Source organism: Lolium rigidum, chromosome 5 (assembly GCF_022539505.1).
Source record: "Lolium rigidum isolate FL_2022 chromosome 5, APGP_CSIRO_Lrig_0.1, whole genome shotgun sequence".
Taxonomy (NCBI): domain Eukaryota; kingdom Viridiplantae; phylum Streptophyta; class Magnoliopsida; order Poales; family Poaceae; genus Lolium; species Lolium rigidum.
The window spans coordinates 187,180,118-187,190,742 of NC_061512.1; the positions used below are offsets into that span (position 1 = coordinate 187,180,118).

Here is a 10,625-nt window from a genome sequence, read left to right on the forward strand (position 1 = left end):
CCGTTCGAAAAGACGGATGTCCTAAACGACTATGCCACCGTGAAGATAAAGGACACTGAAGACTTGTTTATTCTCAAGGGATGATGACGACGATATCAAGGGGTAGAGGCCGCGGATGCATCGACCTTTAAGAAGAGTTCTCCACGTTGCCCGATCCATAACATAGAAAAGCCAAGGAGAAATTCAATATAGACATCGTTGTCAAGAGTAAATCGATGAATAGAAACAAGATTTTTGGTGGCATTTGGAACATGAAGAACATTTTTAAGGTGTAGTTTTTGAGATGGGGTATTAACAATTGCATGACCAACATGACTAATGCTCATACCTTCTCTGTTTGCTGCATGGATTTGATCGCGGTCGTTGTACTTCTCCTTCATGGTGAGCTTGTGAAGCTCGCCGGTGATATGGTCGGTGGCACTGGTATCTCCATACCAGTTGGTGTCCACGCCATAGGATGCCGCATTGGCACCCTTTTCTTCTTCTTCTTCATCGTCGGAGTAGCGATGCCAGCATTTCCATGCCTCATGTCCAGGCTTGCCGCAGATCTGGCATACAATGGTGTCACGGTCTCTGTTGCCGCCACCCCTGCCGCCTCCACGGCGACCATTGCCGCGCCCGCCACGTTGCTGATGACGTCCACCTTCGCCACGACCACCATAGCCACGGCCGCCTCTGCGTCCACCATAGTGGCCGCGCCCGCGGTTTCCGCCACGTCCACGGGATGCAGCATTGACGGAGTCCCCCGGTGTCGGAGAGGAGCTCGATGCGATTCTCGTAGGCGATGACTTGAGCGTAGAGATCGCTAACGGTGATATCGTCAGCACCATTGACCCCGATGGCGGTGAAGAGGGGGTTTTAGGTGTCTTCGAGACCGGCGAGGAGATACTCCACGAGTTCCTCCTCGTCGATCGGCCGGCCCGCTGCTGCGAGCTCATCGGCGAGCCCTTTCATCTTGGTGAAGAACTGCGCCGAGGTCATGTTGTCCTTCTTCGTCTTGGCGAGGGCAACACGCAGGTTTGACACCCGCGTCCTGGATTGGGTGGTGAACATGGTTTTGATCGCCATCCAGACTTCTGTCGTCGTGTCCATGCCGATGACAGAGACAAAGATGTCAGGCGTCAGAGAATTCAAAATAAACGACAATACCTGTTGGTCTGTCGCCACCCACGCATCATACGCAGTGTTTTCCTCCTTGACTTCTTTTCCATCCTTCTGGACGATGATGGTCTCAGGTGGCGCCTCTGTTTCGGGATCAAGGAAGCTCAGTAGTCTGGCTCCGCGGATCGGTGGGAGGATCTGGGATTGCCATAGGAGGTAATTGGTTCGGGTGAGTTTTTCACCTACACTAGCGCGGGCTAAGGGATTGGTCATGGCGGCGGCAGAGGGAGGAGCTAGGCACATAGATGTGTTTTAGGAAGAAGACGGCTCTGATACCATGTGATTTTTTGGCTGTTAACGATGGGGACTTCCATCGGTTTCGTGTTGGACCAACATCAGCAGAGATAGATACACGAGAGGTTACAACCAACAGAGAAAAGAAAGGGATATGATCTTGATCTTATAGTTACGATCAGATCATCACAAGTATGGTTGAACTACCGTACAACTCTATCTGAACTTCTGGTTCATCTGAACTTCCGTACCGTGATAGGTACTCTAACACTGCGCAGCATCATTAATGCAAAACTCTGTATCCAAATTGTACTTGGGTTATAGTGTACTAGCCTATGCCTTCTGTATACTTATATTCCGTCTTCTGTTCACTTAGTACTTTATTTTTCTGTGTAATTATACGTTGTTTTTCGTGTACTTGTACTTCATTCGTTCTTTTGTATCCTTTGACTCCTTTTTTCGTGTACTTATACTTCGTCTCCTGTATATTTGTACTCTGTCTTTCGTATAATCTATACTTTGTTCTTTGTGTACTTTTACTCTATTTCCTTTGTACTTGTACTACGAGTTCACGTCGCCTGAACCAGCAGAAACACTGACCATTCAGACTGCATTAGCTCTCACTCAGGAAAAAGGTTACCGCGGGATCATGTTGGCTTGGGACTGTCTTTCAGTTGTGGATCGCATCAACAACTACACCTTGGACTGCTCGTTCTTGGGAGTGGTCATTGAGGACGTGAAGATGGAGATTGCAAATTTTGTATCCTATGCTTTTTTCCATGTCCCTCGTAAGCGTAATGAATAGACTCATGTACTAGCTCGGCATTCTGAAACTTCTGGGAATGTTAGTTTTCCTTTTGTTGCACGGGTTGTATCCGAGAAACACTTCCCAATGATTTAATTTGGTCAACAAAGTGCCGTTCCCCCTAAAAAAAAATCTGAAAGATTGCATCTAACTATTAGTAGGAGTGTATCTATCTTGACAGATGGGTTTACCGCCTTCGAATCATCTCAAAGTTCTTTCGCAAAAAAAAAGAGAATCATCTCAAAGTAAATTCTTGCCATCGAACTCAGTGAGCTCGACGTGCGCGACGGTGCCGGCATCGATGCAGTTCATGGACAGCCTGACCTCGCTGGGGTTCCCCCGCTTGTAGAAGGACGTGATCCCGCAGACCTTGCGGAAGATGTGCTTGGCGGTGCCGGTGCCGAAGGAACTCCTCGGAGCCGTCCCGGAGCCTGAACCTGGCATTGGGCACGGTGAAGTAGGTGATCCCGCGCATGGCGCAGTTGGAGCAGTTGCAGGTCCCCGCCGCCACGCTCGCCGGCGCCTCCGCCTCCCACCGCACGCGCCTGCAGTGGCACCCGCCGCTGTGGACGACGACAAGGTTGGATGAAACTAGCAGGCTGCTGTGGCCTGTCGTCAGCCTGTGGGAGCGGCACAAGAAGATGATAGAAATGAATTGCTGTTGATCCAGCTTTGTGGTTAGGTGTTTTTATGCTGGAGACTGAAGCTTTTCTTCCACTTCAACATGGACCGCTGTTCGGAATATGTGCTGATGACTGATTTTCCGGCACGTCTCCTCCGATTTCTGAAGTGCGTCAGTGAAGATTTCACGTTATTATCAGGAGGAGAGTTGAAAAGCCCAGTTATGGGCCCAGTGCCCCACTAGCATCCAGGCAGGCCTTCTGTACTTTCCCAAAATCGTTAAAAAAAGGCGACCTTCGAAGACAACTCGCGCCGCACGCGACAAGTAACGCGCTGTGGTGCTAGAAAATTTCTAGAAAATGGTCTACCTGCTCGTCACGTGTCGTAAGGGGAAGTAACGAGGGAGGAGAGAAGACAGGGTAACTTGTGTCAAACTGTAAACTAACCTCTTGCATTTTTTTTTTGCACAAAAGCTGTGCGAAAGGCTACACCACAAGGGTTCTCCTTTGCTTCAACGGTAATATTAAGCATACCAAATAGTGATGTGATCAGCCTCACATGAGACAGTTTCGCCGATAAGAAGAGCACGATGGATTCCGTTGCACTGGCTGGGTTGTGTCAGTTTTTCCCTTTTTTCCTAGATTCGGTTTTTCGAAATGAAATATCTTGAGAACCGTACGTCCAAATTACCGTTTTCACTTTTGAGATCCTCGCATCGAGATCTTCGAAAATATCCCATGTTTATAGGTTTGAAGATATTTTTTTCCGTACTTCCAATAGTAGTATGATTGTATCTGTGGTGTGTACCTAACTGTACTCGTGTTTCAACTGATAAGTACTTCTGTTTTTAGTGTGTTTGGTGCAGTTTTTCCCTATACTCGGTAACTGTAGTTGTCCGTGTGTTACCTGTATTTACTCGTGTGGGGACTATACTCGCTCGTGTGTGCGATTGTACTGTACATGTACTTGTTCGTGTTCACGACTGTACCTGCTCGTGTGTGTGACTGTACTTCTGTGCATGTACCTGCTCGTGTGCACGACTATACTTGCTCATGTGCGCGACTGTACTTCTGTACCAGTACTTGCTCGTGTGTGCGACTGTACTTCTGTATCAGTATTTGCTCGTGTGCGCGACTGTACGTACTTGTACTCCTGCAGTTGTACTTGTACTCGTGCTCTGTATGTAACTGTACTCGTGCTTTGTACACAACTGTAGTCGCGTGTTCACTGAATTGTACTCGTAGTGTTTATACGTACCAATCTGATATATATCATTGCGTTTAAAAAAAACGATCAGAGCTAGCTGAATCTGAGCGATACATGTGTAGATAGAGAATTAGATATCGATGCATACAAAAGCTTCTCTATGGAGAACCAATCTGAGGTTGGGTGGTTAGGAGGATGGTTGTATCCCTAGGCCACCAGAGTTCAAACCCCAGGTTTGACATCTGTGTGTCTCATAAAAGGCGGAATATTCATTCAGTGGGAGGCGACGTTCCCGTCAACAGCGAGGCGCCTATGGTGACTTCGTCAATTTCAAGATCCAATCCGCCGGCTCAGTCTTCCGGAGGTGCTCATAGGGATAGGGTGTACGTGTGTGCGTTCATAGGGGTGAGTGTATGCGCGTGTATGTGAGCGTCTGCGATGCGTTGCACGCATGCGGAACTACGGCGTACAGCGGGCGACGCGCGGGGGCGTTCGGACAAGGCGTTCGGCTTTTTTTTCGATAAAGGATGCTTTATTACTTCAAGAAGCAATTACATCCAGCCTCTGCATAACCAGGATGCACACAGCCGTTTGTTGTCTCAAAGTGACCAAAGTTACATAAAACAAAAATAGGCGAAATACATATCGGAACGGTGAATCATATAACGCCTAAGAGCTAGGTGGAGCTTCTATCCGTAGACTATGCTGCCACCCATGTAGGGAAAAAGTATCCCTCGCCGTATCCTCCAATCGTGTACAGACCTCCGTAAACAGGTCTCGGTTCTCCACCCGCTGAAGAGGTAACCACGAACGGAGAATACCTGTGCATCTGTAGATAACATGCAACAAAGAGCAATTTTTGTCATTAAAGATCTTGTCATTTCTACATAGCCAGAGCGCCCGGATAATCGCTAGCGCCCCCATCCTAAGAAGCATTTTAAACCTTGAGTTGATACCATGAAGCCAATTGCCAAAGACATTAGCGACACTAGTCGGAGGATACAAGGTAGACGCTACTTGGATGACTGACCATATAGATCTCGCAAGCTGGCACTGGAAGAATAAATGATTGATGGTTTCATCATGATGACAAAAGACACATCGTGTACTTCCGTGCCAATTCCGCTTAACAAGATTGTCTTTGGTGAGAATAACCCCTCGACGAAGATACCATCCAAAAATTTTAATTTTTAATGGTATCTTCATCTTCCAAATTTTCTTATTATTATCAATCGGTAAATCGAAAGCAGCATCGCATTGTAGAAAGATTTTACGGAAAAGGAACCATCTACGTGGAGGTTCCATCGAAATTCATCCGGCTCGGCGATAACTGAATATCTCCAAGCCGCAGAATTAGGTTGTTCCATGCCACGAGCCTTTGTCCTAGTAAAACCCGTCTGAACGTCACATTCGGGGGTGAGGTAGCCATTACTGTTGCAATGGTATCACCTTGGCGACGCACAATTCTATACAAAGCGGGATACTGTTCACATAGGGGTGCATTGTCGAGCCAAGCATCTTCCCGGAACCGTATCCGTGCTCCATTCTTAATGGAGAAAGTCCCATGTCGAAAAAAGACATTTTTTGTCGCCATAAGACCAGCCCGAAGTGTGAATCCCCAGGTTTCCAAACCACTTGAGATAATGTCTTCGAGCCGATATACTTTCTCCGAAGTATAGTTTGCCAAATCCCATCCTCAGTAAGTAGCTTAAAAAGCCATTTACCCAGTAGCGCTGAGTTCTTGACCTCCAGGTCATGAACTCCAAGCCCTCCTTGATCTTTGGGACTACAAACTATACTCCATTTAACCAGTCGATATTTCTTTTCTCGTTGTCCCCTTGCCAAAAGAATCTGGATCGATAATAATCGAGTTTGTGCAGAATTCCTTTGGGTAAGATGAAGAATGATAACATATACAGTACCATATTAGTTAGTACTGAATTAATGAGTACCAATCTTCCACCCAGGGACAACAGTTTACCTTTCCAACTACTGAGGCGTTTTTGTAATCTTTCTTCCACTGATTTCCATTCCGCAATTGTCAGTCTCCGATAGTGAATCGGAATACCCAAATAGCGAATCGGAAATTGGCCTTGCCCGCAACCAAATAACTCTGTATACAGAGCTACATCGTCTTGGGCATCACCGAAGCAGAACAATTCACTTTTATGGAAGTTAATTTTCAATCCCGATAATTGCTCAAAAGCTGCTAAAATTAATTTCAGATTTCGAGCTTTTTCAAGATCATGATCCATAAAAAGAATTGTGTCATCGGCGTATTGAAGGATAGATAAGCCACCATCAACTAGATGTGGAATCACCCCTTCAATTTGACCATCAGACTTGGCCCGCTCTATGAGTACCGCCAACATATCCGCTACGATGTTAAACAACATCGGAGATAACGGATCCCCTTGGCGTAACCCTTTTCGCGTTTGGAAGTAGTGTCCGGTGTCATCATTGACCCGTATAGCCACACTACCACCATACACGAAATCATTAATTAGAGCTCGCCACTCAGGCGAAAAGCCTTTCATCCTGAGTGTCTGTTGAAGGAAAGACCATTTAACTTTATCATACGCCTTCTCAAAATCAAGCTTTAAAATAACCCCATTTAATTTCTTAGAATGCATCTCATGTACCGTCTCATGCAAAACCGCCACTCCATCAAGGATATTCCGTCCTTGCATAAAGGCTGTTTGCGATGGTAAAACCACATGATCCGCAACCGTATTAAGTCTAATGGTGGCCACTTTAGTGAAAATCTTGAAACTTACATTTAATAGGCAAATGGGTCTATATTGTTGGATCCTTTCTGCCTCATTAATTTTCGGTAACAAGATAACTTCACCAAAATTTAGACGAAATAATTCTAGTTGTCCAATGTGTAAATCACTGAATAGATCTAGAAGGTCCGATTTAATAGTATCCCAGAAGGTTTGATAAAACTCTGCTGGAAAACCATACTGGACCCGGTGCTTTGTTGCATTCCATTTGGAAAACTGCCTTCTTAACCTCTTCCTCAGTATAAGGTGCGGTTAGCAAGCCGTTTTCTTCCAAAGAAACTTGGGGTATATCATCCGTTAAGTCCTCGTTAAGAGTAAAATTACTTTCCTCCAGCCGTGCGTACGTAGGCCAGCCAGACCTTCCCAGAGGTTGGTCTCTACGGAGTGATACCCGTGACAGCCAGATGCTTCATCATGTGTTCCGCACAATGCCATCCAAGGAGGCCAAACAACGGCCTTACCGACGAACAGACTATCTGGCAAGACAATTTCAAGTAAAATCCTAACACCAGTGCCACACGCGTTAACCAAAACACATGATTATAATTTAGGATGTGGCGTGCAGTAACCATACTAGGCGACGATTCCAGCATGAAAACTGAAGGAAAACTAAGCCGAGTCGGCCGTAACAGAAAAAACGCTTGCTCTTGTGGAAATTATTGAGGGGACGATTGGCCGATCAGAACGGCGGCGTGAATAACAGCTTTGGGTAACAGCCTGGTGATCACGAGGAGGCTGACGAATTATAGAAGAGAGACTACCAGAAGATTATGGAAACGTCACCCGTTGCCATAGAGAGCAATATTCTCTCTAACAAGAAAAAAGAAGAAAATATATCGATCTCTGCTTGATTCAATTCCGCGCTTAGTTGCATTACATTGGACGCGTATAAAAACCCTATGAAGCGCCCGATAATCTGCAGGGCAAACACCTAACCACAATCACTTGTGAGAAACATAGTAACATCGGCATCACTTGTCAGAAACACAAGGGACCCCCCTTCCACTTAATGGAACGCCACGCTAGCTTCGCTGTCCCGAGAGTCTGCATCGATATCCCCGACCAGCTGCAGCTGCCGGCGACGCCGTTCGAGCCGCAGAAGGCTATGATGACACCTCGTGTCCGCTCCGGCGCCGATGACCCCGACGTGGCACCGCCGGAGCACCAGCTCACGGTGCTGGCCATGCAGCTCGCGGTCCTGGAGAAGGCCGTGTGAGCCGCCTCGGCACGCTGGCCTTCATCTGGGCGACGGTCGTCCTGCTCGGCGGCTTCGCCATCACGCTCAGCTGCACCGACTTCTGGTGCATCACCGTGTTGCTGCTCACCGAGGGCGCCCGCATCCAGGGCCGCAGCCACGAGGTGGTGTGGCAGCAGAGGGCGACGTGCCTCCCGACCATATCGCTGGCCGTCGGACACGTCCTCTTCCAACTGCAGCTGCTCTCCGCATCCGTGTGCGCCACCGTCTCACTCGTCCGCCTCGTCACCCAGCGCTACGGCGTCGACGCCGCTAACCCGTGGACCAACCGCCGCGCCGCGCTCGACATATTCTACGGGCTGGCCCTCGTGGAGTCGCTGCTCTTCCTGGTGGAGAAGGCGCTGTGGCAGTGGAGGGTGGGGCACCACCGCCTCCTCGAGCGCGTCGCCAAGGAGTGCCACCTCGCCGGTACCGAGCGCGGCATCCTCGCCATCCGCCGCTTCTTCTACGACTCCTACTCCCGGGGCCTCAAGGGGAGCATCTTCGACGATCTCCACATGAACCTCGTCTCCTACGCCGACGACATGCTCACCGCGGGCTCCCACGACGAGCAGAGCCTCGGAGCCAGCATCCTCGCCGCGCTCGCTGAGTCCGACCGTTTTGCCGACTCCACGCTCCGCAAGATCGGCATGATGTCTGCCTCCACCATCGAGAGGCTCATCCACATGCTCAGCTGGAAGAACACGTCCGAGATAGGCGTGCGCAGATCGGCTGCCGTCGTTGTCTCCATGCTCACCGGGAGGAAGATCATCGCTGTCCGTCTTACCGGCATCCCCGAGGCGACCGAGTGTGTCGCGTCTCTGCTGTACGCAGACCTCGAAGAGCTCAACCTTCTCGGCCTCACCATCCTCAGCAAGCTAGCGAATGACCACGACAACTGCGACAAGATCGGCAAGACCAGGAGTCTCCTTGACAAGATCATCTCCTACTGTAGCATTGCCGGCGGGGGGCAGGCGGCACCGACCGGCATGCGGCTCAAGGCAGTCAAGCAGGCGCTCCTCGTCGTGAAGAGGCTGGCGGGTACGACGGGGGCCACCGGGAAACTTCTCCGGCGGGAGCTCTCCGACATCGTCTTCACGGTGAGCAACGTTAGGGAGGTGCTGCAACAGCGCGAGGGAAGATCCAGTCCGAGCTACACCAGCTGGCAATAGAGATACTGACGAGCCTCGCCATCGATAACGAGGCGAGGGAGAAGATAGGCGGGACTGGGGGCGTGGTGAGAGAGCTGGTCGCCATATTTCTGCCTGGAAAGGACGAGGTGAGGGGGAACGGCCGGCAGTCGAACGCGATCCGGATCGAGGCCGGCAAGGCGCTGGCGATGCTTGCGCTGGAGAGCAGGGGCAACTGTGGCGCCATCATAATGGCTTGCGGCGGTGGCGTGGAGCGGCTGGTGGAGGCGCTAAGCGACCCCGTCGTCATCATCGGCGCCGCGACGATCCTGCGCAACCTCTGCACCTACGTCGGGGACGAGTGTCAACTTCCCCTCAGAGGAGTCGCCGCCAGCGCCACCAAGGTACTTTCAAACCACCATGTGCAGTTTTAACGCTAAACATAAATTCCCGCCAGTAGCCCACTAAGTAGGTGTAGAGCGCTAATTGGGCAAGAAAATAGTGCTATATATTTCATCATAGTTATGTAATAGTAGTATACACTTGCGCTCTCCTTTTATTAAAACAATCATCATAGTTCAGTAAATGTTTGTATAACTGAATTATGAATTTATTTATGTCAATATTCTTTCGATGATATGGGTAAATGGTGCCTAAATTTTCAGAAATTTTTTATTTAGAAAAAACACTGAATGTAAATGCCATGGCTAAGAAGCACAGCTAGGTATTTTAAACCTTAATACAGCCATATAAAAGCATCCATTATATCACATGCTTTTAATGACATCACTGATGATCACGTACTGTCTTGCTTAGGTGTTGAGTACCATCATGGTGGAGAAGACGAAGATACTGAACATCTTTCTAGGCCTCGCCGCACAGATGCTTCGGTTCATGGAGCCTGGAGACCTCCGGGCAAGCCTGGCCACGGCGAGGGTGACCAATACGGCGCTGGCGCAGACTCTCTTGCAAATCCTACGGGAGTATAGCGTTCCGTGCATGGTCGTGCCTCGGATCCGCCGATACACCATTGAACTCGTTGTTGCCATGATGCGATTGGACACGCGATACATGGCCCTATTCGTGGAAAATGGGATGGAAGGGGACCTAAAGTGCATTGCCGGCACCACATCAGAGCTTGAGTGTTTCAATGCGTTCTCTGGGAGCGTCGGGCTCAGCCGTCGTGCCGTTAGTGTTTGCTCGCTCGTCAAGTCAGCAATGGAGTTGATGAAGCATGCTTGAAATCCTCATTATGACTAGTAGATGCATGCTTAGTCTCATATATTTTCTTTCCCGATGTGATTACTTTAGTTGTCGTGTGTAATCTTATACTTGTTGATATTGTGTAGTACATAAACACTTATTTCATTTAAAGCTTTTCGATTTGTTGTCGAAAACTATATCATGTAGAAATCAAACCACAAAACTGTCTAAGCTATGGAAATATA

The 10,625-nt window shown here is 48.8% G+C and overlaps 2 pseudogenes; one reads left to right on the forward strand and one right to left on the reverse strand.

The window, feature by feature from the left end:
• Positions 1 to 2,440: 2,440 nt before the first annotated feature.
• On the reverse strand, positions 2,441 to 3,875 carry LOC124656852 (annotated as a pseudogene).
• A 3,947-nt stretch (positions 3,876 to 7,822) lies between these two features.
• LOC124656855 lies at positions 7,823 to 10,419 on the forward strand (annotated as a pseudogene).
• Positions 10,420 to 10,625: the final 206 nt, after the last annotated feature.